The following is a 27,099-nucleotide window of genomic DNA, read 5'->3' as shown; positions in this document are numbered from 1 at the left end:
GATCGTAAAATGAGGATTTGTGTCACTCCAATAAACACAGTTGTGACGATTTACGTGTCCTGAAAGTTTGAATGTGGCTTCATCAGTCCACACAATCTCGTCCAAGAAAGTGGGATTATCCTCACACATCCTGACGATCTGTTCGCAAAACTGAGACCTGCGATCAGGATCATCCTCAAGAAGTCCGTGAATTAGGCGCGGAATGTATGGTCTCATGTGGAGTTTCGTGAGTATTTTATGTAGAGAGGTTCGTTTGATACCAATTTCTTCACTAGCACGGCGAAGTGATTTCTTTGGGCTTCTGCCATATGCCTCAGCAACTGTAGCCAAATTTTGTTCAGTGCACACACTTGGCCGACCAGAACGCGGAGCATCGGCAACTGAGCCAGTATCATCAAATTTGTCTCGAAGTTTATAAATAGACAAACGTGTTGGAGAATCTGTATTAAAATAATGATTCCAATCACGAATTACATCCTGTGCGTTTTCTGTTTTCCAATATCGCTTCAAAATAAATTTGCGCTCTTCCAAAGTTAGCTTGCGTGGCATGCTTGATTAAGTAAACATGTAAAAAAAATAAATATTAACTATTAATACAAATGTAATACAATAAAACAATAAGACTGTATAATAACTTTACGGACACCCTGTATATATATATATATATAAATATATATATATATATATATATTGGGACAAAATTCAGGACTTGACGTTATTCATACCACTATCAGCCGGTCACTGAGGTGTGACCGACAGACGTGTTATAGTAAATGTCTTAAAGCGGTCTTGGGAAGATATGAAGATGGCCGTCATTAGGGTCTATAAGAAGGAAAGCATACCTGAGATGTTGAATGTGCTGTGTGGCTCCTTCTTCTCTCAGGAAACGTCTTGACCTCTTCACCCTTGGTGGCGTTCTGACTGGAATTTTCTTTCTTCATTTTCCGGACCGTTTCGCTGTTTCAATGAAGGCGTTTATGAAGGTATTTATGACAGACACAAGAAAAACAACACGCGACACAATTGAAATATATATGGAATATAACTATTTTATTTTACATTAGATATATTACAAAAAACTTTGACAATTTAAACTAGTCTTGAGGGGGGCACCCCCTCGTTTACGGAGAGACAAAAATTACGGTGCTCACCTCATGACGGCCTGAACAGAAAGAGAGAGAGAGAGAGAGAGAGAGAGTGAGAGAGCTCTAGGAAAGGGAATTATGGGAAGGTGTTTCTTTGTATCTCTACACTCATGGCCAAATCACCACTCGGCCATGCTGTAGAGCGTGTTAGCAACCGTGGCACAAAGAAATAGTGCCATATCCCTCGCTATACAATCCGAAATTTATGAATATTCATAAATTTCAGAAGTCCCTAATTTTCCGTGGATGGTGCGTCAACCGGCCGTCAGTGATCAATGTCCCCATGCTCTTCGTTCCGTCAGGAACTAAGTGAAGTAATTTATTTTTCCCCGCCAGGCCCCTGGTAGACTGGTATACTGCTTCAAATACCAGAGAGGGTAATCATCCTCGCCCTCCATCGACGCAGTGACCTCATAATTTCAGTTATTGGATTTATGCTCTCTTAAGCAACCAGTATAATATTTTTTAACAAAGCCGGATTTTACGTGAGTTCATCACGCCGACCTATACGTATTTCACTAACCCGGATTTTACGTGAGTTTATCACGCCGACCTATACGTTTTTTTCATTTAGTCTGCATAACATTATTTCCGTAACTGGATTTACGCTCCCTTCAGCAACCAGTATAATGTATTTTAACCAAGTCGAAGTTACGTAACCTCATCACGCCGACCTATATGTATTTAGTTAAACCTCGGTCTTCAGAGGTTCTAATTCAATTTAATTCTGTTAGAGCAAGGAGTCTACCGCCGAACGACTAATAAAAACTATGCACCACGGAATATTTATTAATTATATAAAGAATTAATTAAGAAGTGCACTCAGCCTTCATGAGTAAGAATACTCAATTAGGGCAAAACAAATTTCAACAAATAAACAATTCAGAAACCTGGTATACATTAAATCAATGAAATAGGATGTTAACAATTTTTTTTCTTAAAAAAGAAAACATTTTCAAAAAAATCATTTCAGAGCACCTCGCTCACAATTAGAATGTGTTTAACCAATGCAAACGCATTTCAAGTTATTACATTCATAATTAACTTTGTAAGACGTATATTTTACTTTTTTTTTTCGAAGGGTTATTTTTCAATACTCTTTTTTTGAATCGATCTTTTGTAACTGTTTTTTTTTTGTAGGTGGAAGACAATTTTTTTTAACAGGTTCTGAATTTTTCTTTTTTTTTTGAGTTTTTTTTTTCTTGCGCGTGTGTGTTGTGTTTTATTGAGTCTGACAATTTTTTAAAAATTTTTGCTTGAAATATTCAGTTTGTTCAGTTCTTTAAAACAAAACGTGCACCATTTCTTTTTTTTTTATTTGTCTAGTGGTTATAATTTTTTGCTGTGCCGTGGGTTTAAGGGTCGAAATTATTTCCATGCTGGGAAAAAATATATGTTGGTCACGGCACCATTTATACCACTATCAACCGGTCACTGAGGTGTGACCGGCAGACGTGTTATAGTAAATGTCTTAAAGCGGTCTCGGGAAGATATGAAGATGGTTGTCGTTAGGGTTTATAAAAAGAAAAGCATACCTGAGATGTTGGATGTGCTGTGTGGCCCCTTCTTCTCTCAGGAAACGTCTTGACCTCTTCACCCTTGGTGGCGTTCTGACTGGAATTTTCTTTCTTCATTTTCTGGACCGTTTCGTTGTCCAATAAAGGCATTTATGGCAGTCACAAGAAAAACAACACGCGACACAATTGTAATATATATGGAACATAACTATTTTATTTTAAATTAGAGATACAATATATTACAAAAATAGTTTTATAATTTAAAACTGGACAATAAGCTTTTCAAAGCTAACTAATCTACCCTAACTAGTTTTGAGGGAGGGGGTGATCCCCCTCTCGTTTACGGAGAAACAAAAATTATGGTGCTCACCTCATGACGGCCTGAACAGAGAGAGAGAGAGAGAGAGAGAGAGAGAGAGAGAGAGAGAGAGAGAGAGAGTGAGAGAGAGAGAGCTCTAGGAACGGGAATTATGGGAAGATGTTTCTGTATATCTCTACGCACATGGCTAAATCACCATCCGGCCATGCTGCAGAGGGTGTTAGAAACAGTTATACTAAGAAATAGTTCCACATATTCTCGCGTTGCACACTTCAAACATTTCCAAATACAACCGCTAGATACAACGTGCGGCTCTTTGCAAAAAGACTCCTTTCTCCAACTTTACAACATGGCAAGGAAGAAGAAAAGGAAAAAGAAACAAAACAACACACTGAAGATGGAGTATACATCTGAAATATATTTGTGATAAATTTTAAACAAGTAAAATATTTGTTTATTTTCCTAATATTACGTTGTGATTTGGCTTTCAAACGCACGTGATACGTATTTTATTATATATATATATATAAATTTGAATCGTGCGATCGTTAGAACATGCATATTTCACACTGATGATTTCCAGAAAACGATGAAACACATATGTATGTGGGTTAGAATTAAACGAAATATTTATTATGATATTGCTTATAGCACCCTTCCTTAACACAAGATGGACCCTTTAAGAGAATTAAAAAAAAAATCTGCCAATTGTGACTGCCGTAGTTCAGAATGTGATGCTGACAAAGATGAACGCTATTACTACGGCAAAAGATCTGCAACATCCTTGTCTGCTAATCCAATATCGATAAACACTTATCATAGTTCTCATTAGCAATTAGTGTTTTATTAATTCAATTCATGATTTTCAACCCTCTCATAAAATTAATCATCGTTCAACTAACAATCAGTCCAACTCATTAACTTTATCCTTGAATGGCCTTTAGCCTTTAAAGCTTTTAATTAGTTATAAAAATAGCGACACATTCTATTGAACGTGTATCAGGTTACTGATCTGAGCTTATTACTTTAATCTAATATGTAGGTTTATTGTATGCGTGGAAAGTTTTTCGGGCATCAAATCAGATAGTAAATGGCTGTTAAACACTCCCTTCAACCAGCTTCTTAATTGTGATTTGCATTGTACCGTTGTTCATTTAATTTATCTATTTGTTCCTTTGAAATACGTAGTTGGATTTAATTTCAACCAAATTAGCACTGCCAAAACGTGCATAACCCCTACTAAATAATAGCCGTTAATCTGTTGAATATCCAAACATGCAGGGACTTAAATGTAATGTAAACAAATATTTCGCTGCACAACTTCACACTTAGGATGCCCGTATAAATATGGTCTCGTTCTATAACGCCTCTGTTCACCCTCGAAAGACAATGCTGTGCGTGTAATGGTGAAGCAAAGGTTGCACAATCTCCAACCACACCTCTCCTGAATCAGTACTGCTTAAGTTCAGTGGCAAGGAGAAGTTCAGGATGAGTGGGAAGCAGAGAGCAAATACAGCACCTGGAATTCATTTTAGTACTGACTCAACATTGCTTAAAATCCCAGGTTTCCTCTACTCTTGCTTATTTTGATCCAAATTGTCCGTTTTGTAAGTATTTAATTGTAAAAAGCAAAAGGAAAATAAATAGAGAAATGGGAAGAACAGATAACGTATAGGATGTGAAAAGTGGCAGATGGCAAGTTAGTAAGAAATTTAATGAGTCAATTACAAATGCCGACTAATCAGGACAATTAAAGTTAGAAATTTTTTCCAAGTGTAACTCAATTCCAACATCGAGGAATATTTAAATATGCGCTTTGTGCAATTGAAATACATAGAAAAAAAAAAACTTGGGAAAACAAACGTTAACGCAGCTTGAAATATTAGGATGTACTTTTGAGTATCATGAGGGTGTTGTCATATAAAAGGGAACCCCAGGAAACTAGGTGTGGCACATAGATGGCACGAAGCAGGTGGCATTAAGTAACAACAAGAAAGAAAATTAAAAGAAAATAGTCAGAGAAAAATGTCGGGAAATTCTTGAGATGAGAGCGATCAGACAACTACTAGAAAAGTTAAAAGAAAAAAGGAAAAGTTTCCACGAGGTTTTCAGATACTACAATGTGATCCTAGTCAAAATACCGAAATATCTGCTTTTGACAGACTACATTGTCACATCAGATGCCGGATTCTCAGCGTTATTGTCTCGCGCCTAAAAATTAGACTAGCAAAGCTAAAAACATATGGTCATTTTCAGTATAGCAAACAAAACAAAAGATAGTAAAAAAAACCAAAAGATAGCAAACAAAACAAAAGATAGTAAAAAAAAACCAAAAGATAGCAAACAAAACAAAAGATAGTAAAAAAAAACCAAAAGATAGCAAACAAAACAAAAGATAGTAAAAAAAAACAAAAGATAGCAAACAAAACAAAAGATAGTAAAAAAACCCAAAAGATAGCAAACAAAACAAAAGATAGTAAAAAAAAAAACCAAAAGATAGCAAACAAAACAAAAGATAGTAAAAAAAAACCCAAAAGATAGCAAACAAAACAAAAGATAGTAAAAAAACCCAAAAGATAGCAAACAAAACAAAAGATAGTAAAAAAACCCAAAAGATAGCAAACAAAACAAAAGATAGTAAAAAAACCCAAAAGATAGCAAACAAAACAAAAGATAGTAAAAAAACCCAAAAGATAGCAAACAAAACAAAAGATAGTAAAAAAAACAACAAAAAATATATAACAGATAAATGTTACTCTTTTTGAATACGTTGTTGTTTTAACTTATTTAAAAACCACCTAAGAAAATGCCACCGTGACATTTATTGAATGGATACTTTGTTTAAGTTTCCATTTTTTAGCGATTATTGAGACTCCTCAGATGACGTATATGCCAGTCATTTTTTATTGTTTAAACTTAAGACTCGACACTAACTGTATTCCAAAGTAGATAAACGATTTAAAATAACTTAAAACACATAAAAAACTTATTCACGTATGCGTCTGGCCTTTGACATTTATTGATTATATATTTTGTTTTTTGATCACTTTTTCATCTTGTTGGCTAAACTAGAAAATGTCCCCCCCCCTAAAAAAAATTGCACGTTCCAAAATCAAGGTGATGCATATAGATTTTACAGAAAATGAATTGAAATATTTATCATTGTATTTAGGAATCAAAACTGAAAAAATAATTATCAAAATATATTCTGAAAACAAAAAGAGAGAAAGAACCTAATAGTAGGAAACAATAGAATTTTAAAAAGCAATAAAAATACAAAGATTAAAAAATACAAAAAATGTTAGTGATAATATCATTCAGAGACAGGAACTAACTATTGATCAAGAGAGATGAACTAATGTTCAAATTTTAACATGAAAATATGATATTTTAATTTTTTAAAAAGCATTGGCGTTTAAAACATGGACATTGGCTGAGTGATATTAACGATGGAAAATTAGCATACAATGCCGTAAAAAAACAAAAACAAGTATTTTCAGGTTTCCTCTACTCTTTACTTATTTTGATCAAAATTGCAAATTGCAACTCGAAATTAAAACCCGCTTTGCTTTTTTGTAACAGCCGTTTACCATTAAGTTTTAGTTAATAATGGCCAATGGCTTACTTTAGAATTTGAGTGACATCAAAATTGCAGTACATCCCATGCCCTTCCAGTCGATATCTGCATGGTGATATGCCTCTTCTACCTTCCTATCCTTTTAGACCTTCCAAAATATTTTGTCATATACACCAATGTTAGTGATTTGACATTCTTTTGTGTGTGGAAATATATTATTATTATTATTATTATTATTATTAGTAGTAGTAGTAGTAGTAGTAGTAGTATTAGTAGTAGTAGTAGTATTATTAGTATTAGTATTTGTACTCAGTAGGAGTTTTCTACAAAGGCCATCAGAGATTACTCACTAAGATATACTGGTGGTGTTCCCTGAATTCTGGGTGACAAGTATCCCTAGATTTTCAATATTCTCCACCTCTTTTGATAACATTTGCTACTGAATTCGTGTTATCGTAACAGTCGGCATTGATTTCTATTTGGCACAGCCATTAGTCTTCACTGGAATTTGGGTGACAACAAATCTCTCAACGCTTCCAGTCTTCTTTGCGTCTTTTAACCTTCTCCGACCCTTCACAACTGTGGCCCCAGTCGATGCCAATTCCATCATTTTTAGGAGGGATATTATTCTTCTTCTTCTTCTTCTTCTTCTTCTTCTTCTTCTTCTTCTTCTTCTTCTTCTTGTTGTTGTTGTTGTTGTTGTTGTTGTTGTTGTTGTTGTTGTTGTTATTATTATTATTATTATTATTATTATTATTATTATTATTATTATTATTATTATTATTATTATTATTATTATTATTATTATTATTATTATTATTATTATTATTATTATTATTATTATTATTATTATTATTATTATTATTATTATTATTATTATTATTATTATTATTATTATTATTATTATTATTATTATTATTATTATTATTATTATTATTATTATTATTATTATTATTATTATTATTATTATTATTATTATTATTATTATTATTATTATTATTATTATTATTATTATTATTATTATTATTATTATTATTATTATTATTATTATTATTATTATTATTATTATTATTATTATTATTATTATTATTATTATTATTATTATTATTATTATTATTATTATTATTATTATTATTATTATTATTATTATTATTATTATTATTATTATTATTATTATTATTATTATTATTATTATTATTATTATTATTATTATTATTATTATTATTATTATTATTATTATTATTATTATTATTATTATTATTATTATTATTATTATTATTATTATTATTATTATTATTATTATTATTATTATTATTATTATTATTATTATTATTATTATTATTATTATTATTATTATTATTATTATTATTATTATTATTATTATTATTATTATTATTATTATTATTATTATTATTATTATTATTATTATTATTATTATTATTATTATTATTATTATTATTATTATTATTATTATTATTATTATTATTATTATTATTATTATTATTATTATTATTATTATTATTATTATTATTATTATTATTATTATTATTATTATTATTATTATTATTATTATTATTATTATTATTATTATTATTATTATTATTATTATTATTATTATTATTATTATTATTATTATTATTATTATTATTATTATTATTATTATTATTATTATTATTATTATTATTATTATTATTATTATTATTATTATTATTATTATTATTATTATTATTATTATTATTATTATTATTATTATTATTATTATTATTATTATTATTATTATTATTATTATTATTATTATTATTATTATTATTATTATTATTATTATTATTATTATTATTATTATTATTATTATTATTATTATTATTATTATTATTATTATTATTATTATTATTATTATTATTATTATTATTATTATTATTATTATTATTATTATTATTATTATTATTATTATTATTATTATTATTATTATTATTATTATTATTATTATTATTATTATTATTATTATTATTATTATTATTATTATTATTATTATTATTATTATTATTATTATTATTATTATTATTATTATTTGTACTCACTTAGGGTTCTTACACTAGTTATGACCAGAGAATACTCGCTGATAACAATCATTAGTGTTCTCTGGAGTCTAAGTAACAACAAATCTCCCGAAATTTCCATAACTTTTCGATAACTTTTGCAAATAGTTTTGATATATCGCAACAGCCGCGTACGATTGATTTCTCGCTGGCATCGACCATTGGTTATCATTAGAATTTGAGTCGCAGTAAATCACTCCAAGATGCCAACACTTTTCGCACTTATCCAGTGGAGGTGTGGTTAGTGTTCTTCCTACTAGGTTCTTTCATCCTCTGTAACCATTATTGTTTTCTGTGCAGTATCAGCCAAAGCTGGTTCCGTTTTGTGGAGAGCACAATTTCTGAGATTTCTTGCAGTTTCAATTTCCTTGGGTGTTTCTTCCCTATTTTAGCGGCTGGTTAGCGTTTGCGGTTTATGCATATGGGTTTGTGCATTCAAGAATTTTCTTTTTATTAGGCAGAAAAAGAGGAAGGTTGATTCTGGAAAATTACTAACATCTAAGAGCATTCTGTATCTTAAGTCACCACGCATGGAGTATTCTTGTATTATTGTAACGTGTGGGTGCATTCATCTCTCAATCTTAGAGAAGATCCAAAAAGAGTCTCCAATCTATTAGGCCCCCTACTTACAACCCTAACACTAACCCTGACCCCATCGCATATATTTGCATGCCTTGTTTACAAGTGCTTTAATGCTCTGATGTACTCATTGCACTTGTACTCCCTCGACGTACATATCCCTGGAAAACCTGCTTCGCAACAAAATCACACCCCTTCACTGTTGAAATCCCTAAATGCCAAAGAGCTTTCTACTCTAATAGCCTCTTCCTTCAAACAGCTAAACTTTAGAATTCCGTTCCCGCTACTTGCTTCTCTGACTGTACTGACACGCAGAAGTTTAAACGCAACGTGAACCAACATCATAATCTTTCTTAGGCATCGTCCCAATTAGTAGTTCCTTACGTCCTAGTGGCGATATGCCTCGTTTGGAGTGAACGTGAGTAAAAAGATAAAAAAAAAAAAAAAAATTTACATTCTTAGTGTAGATATAAGTTATTAGTTAAAACTTTATTATATATTATTATTATATATATATATATTTATTATAATATTATATATACATATTTATTATAATATTATATAATTAAGGGGTGACGATTTTGGGCAAGGAATCAATTTAACCCCATATGTTGGATTACTTTAATGATGTGACAAGCTTGTATAGCAGCAAAATCATACCCCTTTACTGTAGATGCTAGAAAGTCGTTTACTCTAATAATTTCTTCCATCGGACCGCTAGATTTGCTTCCTGCTTCGATGACTGTTCTAACATGCAAACGTTTAAATGTAATGTTAACAAACCTCTCGCTTATCTTCCGATATAGGCCACTGTGGATATAGTTCCAAACAGTAACTCCTTGCATCCAAGTGGCAGCAAGTCTTGTTTAGGATAAATAAGAGTTAAATTCAATGGCTCCATATTTACTAAATACATTATTTAAACTATGTATTTTTTAAATTCGTGCGTGTGTATGTGTGTGCATACAGGTACCTACAGCGATTCGTTTCTATGCCCGTGTACAAATCAACCAAATATAAGTTTTAGTATTTTAAAAAGTAACCCTTTCGGTATAAAGGAATTGATCGAATAACACCCGGGTAAGGACAGGCAAATAATAATTCAGTTTGGCGCATTTAATGCTTTTCCCATTTCTGCTTGTTCTGTCGAAGCGCCATTGTTCACTGCCTCGCAGTTTGCGGCAGGGCACGACAGCTTTCATCAGTCGTCATTGAAAGGCGGCCATGTTTTATCGCAGCGGCCATCTTTATTTGTTCATTCGCATTTAATAGTGATGACCGCAGAGAGGGCGTGGTTCGACGGAGAAATGTATTACTCTTAATGACTATTACAGCTGTGCCCATAACTGATAACTCTCGCCACTTTCCCCTTCTTCTACTGTCACTATAAAGCATCAAATCTTCATTGAGTATTTTTATCCTGGCACCTGAGCATTGTCATGAGGGTTGTAGATCGATACTGATTATTTGGTGATCTCAGATAACAAACTGTCGATGCTTACAACATTACATATGTGGAATATTACTTGGTAGTAAAATCCTTTTAAAATAGAGACACACTCAACAAAGACTCACGAAGCAGAGAATAGCATGAAATTAAAAAAATAGAAACACTTCATAAAAGGATAAGATCCCCGAAATATTGCGATTTTCCAGTGTCACACGTACGACTTTAATGATCGAGGAGAAATTGGAAAACAAGTAAGATTTAATTATATATTAAAAAATCGTTTGTTTTTTGGCGGGGGAGGGATACCTTTTTTTTTAGACTTTTCGTTTGGGGGAAGTTTTTTGAAGAGATGTTTTTAAGGGGGACACTTTTAAGAAAAATACTGTTTTAGATGATACTTAAATGTGAGAGAGAGAAAACGATAAAAATGTTGTATGATAAACTCAAGCAAAACAATGAATTCAAAAGCATTCATTCACAAAAGAGATACATATAAAATGCAAGTTTACACAGATAGGAAAACAAAATTTTTGTTCACATTTTGAGAGTCCTTGCAGAACACGGGGATTCTTTAGCTGACTTATCGAAAAAATCTTAGTCGATACTTCAAGATCTATGAATTATCCAGAAGTCTGAAAAATCGTAATAAAACTTCCCCACTCAATTACAAAAATTGATTAAAAGTTATTAATAAGAATTAATGTTCATTTGTTTTCATTTTAGAAAGTTCAGTGAAAAATGTTATGGTATTAAAATTAATTTATACATTCTTTTTGTTGAACAGGTGACGATGTGAAGCACTTAATGAATTATATGTATGTGTCTGTGCTAGTCTCAGAGTGCGTATGCTTATGCCTGTTCGTGTATGTGTGTGGAAGGATGGGTAAGAAACGCTTTCTCTACGCCCGATAGAAAGGGCAAAGTAAACTAGCGTAAAACAGATGTTAGTTCTGTCATTGACTTTGGCTCAAATTTTGTATGCAATCAGGGTAAATCAAAACAGCAAATTGAAAAATTCAGAGAAATACATCTGATTGGCGTAGAAAGGTTTTATGAATTTTTATTAATTCATGCGAGTATATGCGCAGAAACTATTTTAAGACTTTTATTTCTGACATTGAAGTGTAAATCTCGTCACTCGCTACGTACTTATTATTCAGTATTATACAATCAGAAAGAGATAATTTAATAACTGAGAGGACATTTTCAGCTATTCAATAGCTGAAAATCTTGCGAACTATACCTTTATGCTATACCCTATTTAAAGCCTTGGATATGCAAAGATCATTTGCTCAAGAAATGAAGCCCCCGTCAAGAGATTCACTAATCCTGAGTGATATTACAGTTAGCACAACAGTTGTAGATCTAGCAGTACGAAAGCCATATTGCATGTCACTAAGTAAGTTATTTTGTTAAAGTGGTTGATCACGTCTAACGTTTTAATGGCAAAACAAATTTATCGATGCATTATTTTGTGTGTGTGCGTCTGTGTGCAGAGACCGCACAAACGAACAGGTAGTGTCATCAATAATCTGCAAACGATATGCAGACTAAGAAATACCCTCAGATTGGCTCCAGGAGGAATTGCCAACCAAATACTTCAATAGGCTCTTGATGGGGGAAAAAAAAGACCGAAAGCGAACTGGAAACAGACAACTGTAAGAGATTTGATTGCAACGGGAAGTAACTGGAGAGATATGGGTGCGGTATTTCTCATGTTAAAATCTTAGTGTGTGCAAGTCTTGTTTGAAATGTTACTCAATATGTTAAGAAAATGACTAAACATTGTTGATTGATAAATCCAACGGCTGTTATCAACAAGAAGTTAATGGTAAATGGCTATAGCAATGGTGCAAAGTGATTTGTAAAAGTGATTGACAAAAGTGAAAAGTGTTAAAAATCTCGAAAAACTTATTGCCACTTAAACTGTTTTTTGTCATTGAACGATTACTGATGATGTCTTGTGTGAGAAATCCAAGTGAGTATAAAATAATGAACAGTGAATAAACACTGACAGCAGAGATATAAACGTAGAATATAAAAACTATATTTAAATAATGAGGCAAAAGCTATTTATTATTACGAATTGTTAACATTTTTTCTTCGTATATCCTTAAAACTAACCCATGAATAATGGGTAAATTATCAGTGACGTTATAAGCGTAGAATATAAAATTATAACCTTAAGTAAATGAGTCAATGACAGGCGTCAGTTAGCAATACAAAGAGGAACAGTAAGTGTCAAAAATAACTTCATGCGCAAAAGAAATGAAGAAAAACACCGGAAAAAGCATATGACATTTAAAGTATACATATTTACTATTTATCAATTTTATTTATTCCGGACTAATATTCTTATCTTTCTTAGTTGTTTCACAACGTTTCAGCCAATTATTCCTCTGGCCTTCGACAGGTGGTAACCACGGCGGGATATGAACATCGAATCTCCTAACTGCATTCTCAGCAATTAATGCCATACATAGTTGTTGTTGTCTCACCACGTTTTGGCCGAGTAAACTTCTGGCCGTCTTCAGACAATGCTCATCTGGAACCGTAGAGATTCAATGTCTTTTTCCACTGCGCCACGGGCCCCAAAGGGCGATCAAGGTTGGATTTTTTGATCTTATAAATCCACGTTTATTTATTATATGATCTTCTATGTTAACCGAGAGATGTGCAGACAGGATGTGGTCTATTTTTTTCAGATATGCTCTTAAAGATAGTAACTCCGCTGTTATGGGGCTGATAGAAGGCAAATATAAATGCAGTGGTGTAAGCAAGTGCAACCCGGAAGCACATATAAGATAAATTAGGATCTTCTCTAGAGATATCTCTGCCACATGGGAAGCCATCTTTAATGTAGGCACATATTCCATGCCCATGGCGATCTTGGGGGTCAGATTTAGATGTTAAGTTAGAGTATCCGTTAATTATGAACTCATCTAGGGAAGTGGTCGGCCCTATACCATGATAAGTATGTTTTAACTTAAATAGGGATGGTATAATTAAATCGTGTGGTCTGCGTTCGCACCTGGCCTCCATAGAATGGAAATAGGCACAAACTTTAATAAAGACTTTTCATATGTATCTGCCTAAGTATACTTTGATAATTATGTTTCAGTTTGAAGAAATATGCTATAATAAAATTATGGGGTGTTCGTTCGCACCTGACCTCCATAGAATGGAAATATGTCACAAAGTTTAACAAGTTTTTTTTTTAAATATAGATCCATAGAATATTGTGATAAGTTTTTCAGTGTGAACAGGTATAGCATCATAAATTATGGGGTTTACCTATTATATTTTTTACTTTCATCATATTTTGCTTTGGTTTTGATACCCCCAAATTCGAAGCTATCTCTTTACAACCCTTCCTTTTCATAACCTAACATACTTTCATAAATCAGAGTCCATTTTCTGTAGGCTGTTTTTGAACCCAATCAACGACGGGTACTTTTGCTAGTATATTATATATATCAAAACTTTAGAACAAAATTTTTTGATGAAACGGTGGGTACTTATGCAACAAGCTGGTAATTATCTGAGACCCCCCCCCCCAAGGAGGAATGCTGATGGTGCTACTCGAGCATTATTTGCAGACCAGTGTGCTCTTCCTCTAGGACATTGATTCTCCAAATCTTACTTTCCGACTTGTGTCACATCATACCGCTGTAGGAGGTAGGTTGTGTAATTACTTATCAACCTCATTTCTTGTAATTTCACAATCTGGACATTATTTCGCTCTCCTTACAATATTAAAGTGCGACTGTTTCTTTTTTATGTTTATCCTTCATCTCCAAGCGTTACATTGATTCTGTATATTATATTTGCTCACCTGTTATTTCTCATTATGGGCATTGATTTAATCCCCAACCCCATCCCACCCCCTCACGCGGGTTAAAACTTTGTTGCTAAGGATATTAAAGGCCAAGACTAAATGTGATATTGCTTGAGAAATTAGAATCTTTATGGAAACATCTATGAAAAATTAAGCTGTTTTTTATGCTTTATGGTCATTTTATAAATATTTAACTCTGGGAACACACAATTTGGTGGATGCGATTATTTAAACAGACGTTAGGTTTTTACACAAAGATGGTCGCTGCGAAACCTCCCGGCAGAAAAAAAAAAAAAACTCAGCTCGATAGAAGCTTTTAGTAAGTATTCCAACATAACCTGGCTTTGATTGATGGAAATAAGACAATGCCAATCATTCTTTTAAGCATCGATGCCTCCTTTCAATTTCAAAAGACAATGGATACCCTCTGTAAGGATAGCTGTACGTGTAATTGTGAGGCAACGGTTGCGCAATAACCTACCTCACCTCTTCTAGTCCGGCACTGCTTGAATCCAGTGGCAAGGAGAAGTGCTAGACGACTGGAAACAATGCCGGAATAAGCAGAGAGCATATACAGCACCTGGAGTTCCTAAATGGTCACCCATTTTAGTAATAACCAGGCTCAACGTTGCTTAACGTGATCTAATGAGAACATGTGGATATGCATGTGTTGAAACTAGTGTTGGGAAACTTCAATCCTCAGTATGAAGTGAACTAAAAATGCAATTAGGAATTAGTTAAGACTTCTACCCAATCATGGCTCACAGAATGAGTGTAATCTACCCACATGGATTAAATAAAGCAGCCCATTCAAAATTCCGTACGGATTCACCAGTTAGACATAAAGATTCCTGAGTTTGATAATATTACCTAAAGAACGTTGGAGATTACATCGAACGAACACTGTGATAACATACTTTTGCTTAAGTACATCACTATGCTTTTCTTGATTATTATGCGCCTGTAAGACTACAGCATATACATATACACATTCATACATATATATACATATATATATATACACACATACATATATATACACATACATATACACGCATAAACCTACGCAACCTCGTCTGAACACGTACATACACATAAATAAAACTACACAAACATAAACACAGAGATACGTGTTCATTAATATGTATGTTTATAAATATATAAGTAGGGGCACCCGGCGATCGAATATGATAATTTCATTTACGCAGATTTCGTATTCATTATTATGGAGTCAATTATCTATATATTAGTAGAATATTTAGTGTGTGTTATTTATTTTGTGTGACAAGCTGACTGTCGTTCAATTGTTATGGACTTCCATTCTTGTAATAAAAAAATTTACCAAGAATTCTTCATAAGTTTTCGTTTCAGTTTCGATTATAGCTGATGGAACTCCAGAAATTTATTTTTTTTATAAATAATTCTATCAAGAATTCTTCATATGTTTTATTTTCAGTTTCGATTATAGCTGAAGAAATTCAACTTATATATATTAATATGTACATATACTTTTTCATAAGTTTTGGTTTCAGTTTTGATTCAAGCTGATGAATTCAAGTCATACGGATATAGTTTTTTTTATTTTGGAAATTGCAACCTTATTATATATAAAAATCGCTAGAACATTATCTGTATAATAATATATACGAAATCTGCAAAAATTAAAATATCATATTTAAGCGTACTTTACGACTGGATTACGCTGAGCGTTCCTGCTAGCTTAGATTTTGCAGTTTTAACAAAAGAGCTATAATAGTATCAGAGCGTCTCCATTTAAGCTGAACATCTACAAAATACCAACACCAATATATTACATATGAATGAGTCCCCTGTGGAATTTCCACAGGTCCTGCTAGTTTCATATTATATTGTATCCGATATAAAGTCATGATTTAAAAAGTAAAAAAAAAAATAATAATTTGAGTGCTATCAGCTAGAATCGAAACCGAAATAAAAACATAACCAAACATAGTTTCGTAATTGAAAGTACGTCTACAAGTTAAGCAAAGCTTGACGTTTATTTGTATTCAATATGGTGTTGGACTGTGAAAAGGAGTTTGAATTTTATTAAATACAAGCTGGTTTCCATGACAACAATGTTTTTAAGAGCGGTCGGACGGTTCACAGATTTTTATAATTATACATAGTGCTTATAAATCCTGAAAAAATATACGATTACGAATGCAAAATTTAAGTCTAGTTGAGTTCATACACAACCAAATAAAAACCGGTATGCTTACACGCACATATATGCACGCGTCTGGGGACAATTGTCCGAATAATATAAATAATATCATTTCAACATTTAGAAACATAATATATATATATATATATATATATATATATATATATATATATATATATATATATATATATATATATTTATGCACTGATTTTTATATACATGAGTTTGTTTAGTGCAACAACTCGTTAGCGGCTTGCCGTTGCAAAAATGAAGACAATTTCATATTTTCTTGTTCTTATACAACAAAAATCTTACATTGAAAAATGGTATATTTAATGGGGCGAATGTTTTGTTTGTTAGAACCGCCACACATGACACAATATCTACCTGTTGAGTACTTGCATTTGTTCAACCACAACTTTCATAGGAAAAAATTCACAACCAAAAGAAGACAACTTTAAATAATGAGACGAAACACGACCATCTATATCAATAACATATTTGTTTAGTCTTTAAAATTTTAGGTATCCAAAAAGCCAATCTGCAGTAATTCAATTTAAAACATGATGCCAGAAAATATATTCTTTACGCACAACTGCTTACAGATTGCGTACTATATATATAAATATATATATATTCTTTTGATTATGTTTCCGAACACATATGAAGGGAAAGGGGAAGTTATGCAGACAACGAAAAACGCTGAAGAGTAATACACATATGCTAGGACACAATTAACTACTAAGCAGACCTTGTATAGAATTTAATACAATATAGGAGCATTAATCAATATAGTATCGTGGTTTTGTCTTCCTGTACGTTACGCTCTACAAAAGGCCAGATACAATTTTCCAATGTCATCAATTAAAATAAAAATGCCTAAATGCCTCTAAAAGGCAGATCTCGCAAACTGGAACGAGAATATAAAAATGAGATCCCTTTCATGAACCTCGTTATCGAATATCATTTTAATAATATCTAAATAATATCGAATATCATTATAATAATATATAAATAATATCGAATATCATTATAATAATATATAAATAATATCGAATATCATTTTAATAATATCTAAATAATATCGAATATCATTATAATAATATCTAAATAATATCAAATATCATTATAATAATATCTAAAAAATATCATTATCATAATATCTAAATAATATCGAATATCATTATAATAATATATAAATAATATCGAATATCATTATAATAATATCTAAATAATATCGAATATCATTATAATAATATATAAATAATATCGAATATCATTATAATAATAATATATGAATAATATAGAATATCATTAGAATAATATCTAAATAATATCGAATATCATTATATTAATATCTAAATAATATCAAATATCATTATAATGATATATATATAATATCGAATATGATTATAATAATATCTAAATAATATCGCATATGATTATAAAAATATCTAAATAATATCGAATATGATTATAATAATATCTAAATAATATCGAATATAATTATATTAATACCTAAATAATATCAAATATCATTATATTAATATCTAAATAATATTGAATATCATTATAATAATATCTAAATAATATAAAATATCATTATAATAATATATGAATAATATCGAATATCATTATAATAATATCTAAATAATATCGAATATCATTATATAAATATCTACAAAATATCGAATATCATTATATTAATATCTACATAATATAAAATATCATTATAATAATATCTAAATAATATCGAATATGATTATAATAATATCTAAATAATATCGAATATGATTATAATAATATCTAAATAATATCGAATATTATTTTAAAAATACCTAAATAATATCGAATATGATTATAATAATATCCAAATAATATCGAATATCATTATATTAATATCTAAATAATATCAAATATCATTAGAATAATATCGAAATAATATCGAATATGATTATAATAATATCTAAATAATATCGAATATCATTATAATAATATCTAAATAATACCAGAATATCATTATAAGCATATCTAAATTATATCGAATATCATTATAATAATATCTCAATACTACATGAATATCATTATAATAATATCTAAATAATATCGAATATCATTATAATAATATCTAAATAATATCGAATACCATTATAATGTTATCTAAATAATATTGAATATCATTATAATAATATATGAATAATATCGAATATCATTATAATAATATCAAAATAATATCGAATATAATTACAATAATATTTACATAATATCGAATGTCATTATAATAATATCTAAATAATATCGATTATCATGATAATAATATCTAAATAATATTGAATATCATTGTAATGATATATGAATAATATCGAATATCATTTTAACAATATCTCAATAATATCAAATATCATTATCTTAATATCTAAATAATATCAAAAATCATTATAAAAATACCTAAATAATATCAAATCATATTATAATAATATCTAAATAATATCGAATATCAATATAATAATATCTAAATGACATCGATTATCATTATAATATTATACTAATAATATTAATATCATTAGAATAATATATTAATGATAGGGAATATCATTAGAATAAGATATAAATTAAATCGATTATCATTATAATAAGATCTAAATAATATCAAATATCATTATCATAATAACTACATAATATCGAATATCATTGTTATAATATCTAATTATTATCGAATACCATTACATTAATAATATCTTAATAATATGAAATATCATTCTAACAATATCTAAATAATATCAGATATTATAATAATAATATCTAAATAATATAGAATATCATTATAATAATAGATAAATAATATAGAATATCATTATAATAATATCTAAATAATATCAAATATAATTAAAAAAATATCAAAATAATATCAAATATGGTTATAAAAATATCTAAATAATATCAAATATCATTATAATATATAAATGATATAAAATATCATTATAATAATATCTAAATAATATCCATTATCATCATAATAATATATAAACATTACCGAATATAATTATAATAATTTTTAAATAATATCAAGTATCATAATAATAATATCTACATAATATAGAATATCATTACAATAATATCCAAATAATATCGAATTTCATTATAATAATACATAAATTGCATAAAATATCATTATAATCATATATAAGTAATATCGAACATCATTATAACAATATAAAAATAATATCGAATAACATCAAATGATATCTTAATAATATCGAACATCATCATAATAATATCTAAATATTACCAAATAATATTATAATAATGTCTAAATAATATCGAATGTAATTATAATAATATCAAAATAATATAGAATATCATTATAATAATATCTAAATAATATCGAATACCCGTATAATAATATCTAAATAATATCGAATATCATTATAATAATCATTTAATAATATGGAATATCATTATAATGATAAAAAAATAATATCGAATATCGTTAAAATAATATCTAAATAATATAAAATTTCATTGGAATAATATCTAAATAATATAAAATATCATTAGAATAATACGTAAATAATATCGAATATCAGTATAATACTATCTAAATAATATCCAATATGATTATAATTATATATAAATAATATCCAATATCATTATAACAACATATAACGATATGCAATATCATTATAACAATATATAAATAGCATCAAATATCATTATGATAATATCTAAATAATATCACATATCCTCAAATGATATTTAAATAATATAGATTATCATTATAAAAATACCTAAAGAATATCTAATATCATTATAATTATATGCAAATAATATCGAATAGCATCAAATGACGTATTAATAATATCGAATATCATTATATTAATAGCTAAATATTATCAAATATTATTACAACAATATCTAAATAATATCGACTATCATGATAAAAATATCAAAATAATATCAAATATCAAATATTATTATCATAATATCTAAATAGTAGCTAATATCATTATAATATTATCTAAATAGTATCAAATATTATTATGATAATATATAAATGATATCGAATATCATTATATTAATATCTTAATAATATTAAATATCAATAAAATAATGCCTAAATAATATCGAATATCGTATAAAAAGAAAATGTTATCGAATATCATTTTAATAATATATAAATTATATCAAATATCACTATAATAATATATAAATAATATGGAATATCATTAGAATACTATATAAATAATATCAAATTTCATTATAATAATATCTAAATAATATAGATTATCATCATAATAATACATAAATAATATCGAGTATCATTATAAAAATTTCTAAATAATAGCATCAAAAACATAATATCAAATATCATTATAATACTATCGTATAAATATCAAATATCATTAAAATACTATGTAAATTATATCAAATATCATTATAATAATATCTAAACAATATCAAATATCACTACAATAATATCTAAATAATATCACATATCATTATAATAATATCTAAATGATATCTAAATGATATCAAACATAATTGTTATAATATATAAATAATATGGAATATCATTATAATAATATCTGAATAATATCAAATATGATTATAATAAAATACAAAAAATATCAAATATAATTATAATAATGTCTATATAATATAAAATATCATAATAATATTCAAATATTATCAATATATAATATCATTATAATGATATCTAAATGATATCAAATATCATTGTAATAATATCTAAACAATATCGAATATCATTATAATAGTATCTGCATAATATCGAATATCATTATAATAATATCTGACTTATATCAAATATCATTATAACAATATCTAAATAATATCAATTGTCATTGTAATAATATCTATGTAATATAAAATATCATTATAATAATATAAAAATAATATCAAATATCATTGTAATAATATCAAAATAATATCGAATATCATTGTAATAATATATAAACACTATCAAATATCTTATAATAATATATACATAATATCAAATATCATTATAATAATATCTAAATAATATCAAATTTCATTATCATAACATATAAATAGTCTTAAATATCATTATAATAATATATACATAATATCACATATCATTATAATAATATTTTGATAATATTAAATTTCATTATAATATATATATATATTATATGAACTATCATTATTATAATATATAAATAATATGGAATCTCATTATAATAATATCTACATAATTATAATTATAATAATATCTAAATAATAATATAAAAATTCATTATAATAATATATAAATAATATAAAATATCATTGTAAAAATATATAAATAATATGGAATATAATTATAATAATATCTACATAATATCAAACATCATTATACTAATATTTAAATAATATCTAGTATCATTATACTATCAAAACAATATCAAATATCATTATTATAATATCTACATAATCTCAAATATCATTATAATAGTATATACATGATATCAAATATCATTATAATAATATATAGATAATATCAAATATCATTATAATAATATCTAAATAATATCAAATATCATTATAATAATATATAAATAATATCAAATATCATTATAATAATATATAAATCATATAAAATATATATCTACATAAAATCAAATAACATAATAAGAATATATAAATAATATAAAATATCATTATAATAATATCAAAAAATATATCAAATATCATTGTAATTATATCTAAATCTCATTATAATAATATCTAAATAATATGAAATATCATTATAATAATATCTACATAATATTAAATATCATTATAATAATATCTCTATAATATGAAATATCATTATCATAATATCTAAATAATATGGAATATCATTATAATAATATCTTTGTAATATCAAATATCGTTATAAAAATATATAAATATAAATAATATCGAATATGATTATAAAAATATACAAATTATATCAAATATCATTATAATAATATCTAAATAATATCAAATTTCAGTATAATATTATCTAAATAATATCAAATATCGATTTATATAGTATCAAATTTCATTAGAATAATAGATAAATAATCTTAAATACCATTATAATAATATCTCATAATATTAAATATCATTATAATAATATCTAAACAATATAAAATTGTATTATAATAATATATAAATAAAATCAAATATCATTATTATAATATATAAATAATATGGAATATCATTATAATAATATCTACATAATATCAAATATTATTTTAATAATATCTTAATAATATCAAATATCATAATAATAATATCTAAATAATTAGCAAATATCATCATAATAATATGTAAATAATATGATATATCATTATAATAATATTTAAATAATATAAAATATCATTATAATAATATCTAAATAATATGAATTATCATTACATTAATATCTAAGCAATATGAAATTTTATTATAATAATATTTAAATAATATAAAATATCATTATGAAAATATCTAAATAATATCGAATATTATTATAATAACATCTAAATAATATCAAATATCATTATAATAACATCTAAATAATAGCAAATATCATAAAAATATATAAATAATATCAAATATCAGTATAATTATATATAGATAATATCAAATATCATTATAATAATATAGAAATAATAGCAAATATCATTATTATAATATATAAATAATATCAAATACCATTATAGTAATATCTTAATAATATCGAATATCATAATAATAATATCTACATAATATCAGATATCATTATGAAAATATCTAAATAATATCGAATATCATTATAATAATATCTAAATAATATCGTATATCATGATAATAATATCTAAATAATATCAAATATACTTAAAATAATATCTAAATAATATCAAATATCATTATAATAATATCTAAATGATATCAAATATCATTATAACAATATTTAAATAATATCGCATATCGTTATAATAATATCTAAATATTATCAAATATCATTATAATAATATCTAAATAATATCAAATATTATTATAATAATATATAAATCATATCAAATATCATTATAATATTATCTAAATAATATCAAATATCATTAGAATAATATTTTAATAGTATCAAATATCATTATAATAATATATAAATAATATCAAATATCATTATAATAATATAAATAATATCAAATATCATCATAATGATATATACATAATATAAATATCATTATAATAATATCTAAAATAATATCAAATATCATTATGATCATATAAATTATATCAAATTTCATTATAATAATATATAAATGATATCAAATATCATTATATAATATATAAATAATATCAAATATCATTATAATTTCTAAAAAATATCAAATATCATTATAATAATATATAAATAATATCAAATATCATTATAATGATATCTAAATAATATCAAATATCATTAAAATAATATATTAATAATATCAAATATCATTATAATAATATATAAATAATATCAAATATCCTTATAATAATATATAAATAATATCAAATAATATTACTATAACATATAAATAATAGCAAATATCATTATAATAATATCTAAAGAATATCAAATATCATTATAATAATATATAAATAATATCAAATATCATTATAATAATATATAAATAATATCAAATATCATTATAATAATATCCTTATGATATCAGATATCATTATGATAATATATGAATAATATCGAATATCATTATTATAATATATAAATAATATCAAATATCATTATTATAATATCTAAATAATATCAAATATCATTATAATAATATATAAATAATAGCAAATATCATTATAATAATATATAAATAATATAAAATAAAATGAACTCTATTTTTGCAGAAATGTTAATAACCTCGTATTTGCTGCGCGCTATTATTATTTCTCTGAAGAAAAACAAAGTACTTGCGTTATTCATAAAAATATCTGGTTTATCAAAACACTAGCAGGGATACCCGGCCTTGCCCGAGATTAATTGATGATCAACGAATGTTTTACACTCCCATATTTTTAGTGTTTAAAAGTTATTTTTTCAATTTTCACCCCAAACATAGCACAGTACCACTTTGATGTAGGAGCCACTATCGGGGACATGTTGCAGGAATATTATGAAGGAAAATGAGCAGCAAGATGTTTGTTCACATTACATTTGAACTTCTGCATGTCAGTACAATTGGGAAAGCAGAATCCCGGAAGGGAGTTCCAAAGTCTAGCAGTTCTGGAGAAGAAACTATTAGAGTAGAAGACTTTCTAGGAATCTCTACTGTGTAGGGGTGGGATTTAGTTGCTTGTCGGGTTTGTCGGAGATATTTATGTCGAGGGTGCACAAGGGTTTGTAGTTCGTCAGAGCATTCACCATTAAAATACTTGTAGAACAGGCAGAGGAATGCAACATTTCGTCGATGGGACAGAGGCTGAAGTTTAGATGACAGTGCAGGACCTATCAAGTTGGCGACTGTCTTTTGAACCCTGTCCAGGAGTGAAAGACTAGTATTAGATGCGCCAATCCAAATGTGACAACAATACTCCATACATGGGCTAATGGTGGCCTTATAGAGGTACAGGATACTTTTAGGCGTAAGTAATTTTCTAGCACGGTAGAGAGAGCCCCCCCCCTTTTCGCAGCAGCCTTGGCTATGCTCTCAATGTATCTGGGTACTTGTGCATTTAACGAACCAGACGTAACTCAGCATTTGATCGGCTTTGTCCGGCACATGACATCAACAGTTCGAGTTTTGCTGCTGTCTGACGAAATGTGGTCATCAGCCAATCAAAATATTGCGCGCTTAGTTTCAACTCGACGCGCGTGCGCACGAGCAGCAGATGAGAATTTCGAGATGGCAGCGACTAGGAATCTCCAGCGTTAATGTGGGTCTCGGTCACGCCACACAATTATGGACTGAAAGAATTTCCTGCAAGATATATGCCGGGATTACTTTTTCAGTTATCCCCGGCAGATGGGAGGCCCAGGCCATACGGTCGAAATCGATGAGTCTGTCTTTAACCGCCAGAAACACAACGTCGGCAGACATCTAACACCGGTCTGGGTCTTCGGTGAATACGCTGACCCCGCCAAAAAGGTTTTTTTTTTGGTTAATGTACCAAAAAGGAATGCCGAAACCCTCCTTCCACTAATAAGAAAATATATTTTGCCGGGAACCACGGTTATATCAGACTGTTGGAGGGCTTACAGTAAAATGGAAGCAGAGGGGTATCACCATTTTACGTTGAACCACAGTCTTAATTTTGTAGATCCCGTAACACAGGCAACAACAAATCATGTGGAGCGAATGTGGAAGGAAGCAAAGCAGCGCAATAAACAAAAATGCGAAACCAAGCGGGAACTTTTGGACACATACATTTTAGAGTTTATGTGGAGACAAAAGTTTGGTATGCAGCCGTTTGACTCCACGTCGCCGAAAACTACCCGATTGGTAAGGAGCTTCCTATCACATTGTCGTCTGATGCCCTCCAAAAGTCTGAGGAAAATACATACTCCTGAGAAAATATGTTACTGGCAAAAAAAAAAAAAAAAAAAAAAAAATCTCGCAGGAGTTCTGGTTAAAAAAAAATTGTCCTTGTTCCTGGTAAAAAAAAAGAAGAAAAAAAAAGAAGAAAAATCCTGGTTTAAAAAAAATCCTGGTTAAAAAAAAAAAAAAGTTTTGTTCTCGGTTTTATCCGGCTGTTGACGTCATGCGCCGGACAAAGACAAGCAAATACTGAGTTACGTCTGGTTCGTTAAATCCACAAGTACGTGTATCTGTTCCAATACATGTTCCCTGTGACATTAGACCGAGGCGTTTAAAAGAATTACTTTCATATAATGTGTTTTTGGCCATTGCTATTGGCGGCAGAGACGGTTTCTTGTAATTATTGAAGGAAAAAAGTTTAGTCTTGACAGCATTCAATGTGACCATCAATTTTTGTTCACATTCCACTACCGATTGGAGGTCATCCATTTCCTCGAAATTAATGAAATCACCTATTTTTCAATCAAATGGATTGATTGCCTGCTCTAGACCACGGTGCACTGGGAGGAAGCTTCACCTAGCCCACAATACACCTTTGGTAAGTGACATAGCCCACAATACACCTCTGGTAAGTGACATCACCTCTGGTAGTGACATAGCCCACAATACATTGCAGTCTACATTGCATTGTAGAGGACCTACTGTTGATTTTAGATGCTTGGTCTTTTTCTTGTGCAGTGATAATGGCTTGAATTTTAGTTTAAAATAAAAAGTCAAGTATCATGGCGCAATTGTACTTTAAACAGAAACATTCATTTCGAATGCGCAACTGTCATATCAAAGAACATACTCTTGATTTAATATGTCGGATATTTCTGCTTGTGTCATATTAAAACTTCTCAAAGGCACTTATT

The sequence above is a fragment of the Euprymna scolopes genome, chromosome 11 (assembly GCF_053919585.1).
Source record: "Euprymna scolopes isolate OS-2025 chromosome 11, ASM5391958v1, whole genome shotgun sequence".
Classification (NCBI taxonomy): domain Eukaryota; kingdom Metazoa; phylum Mollusca; class Cephalopoda; order Sepiida; family Sepiolidae; genus Euprymna; species Euprymna scolopes.
Note: the sequence above shows the minus strand (reverse complement) of the source record.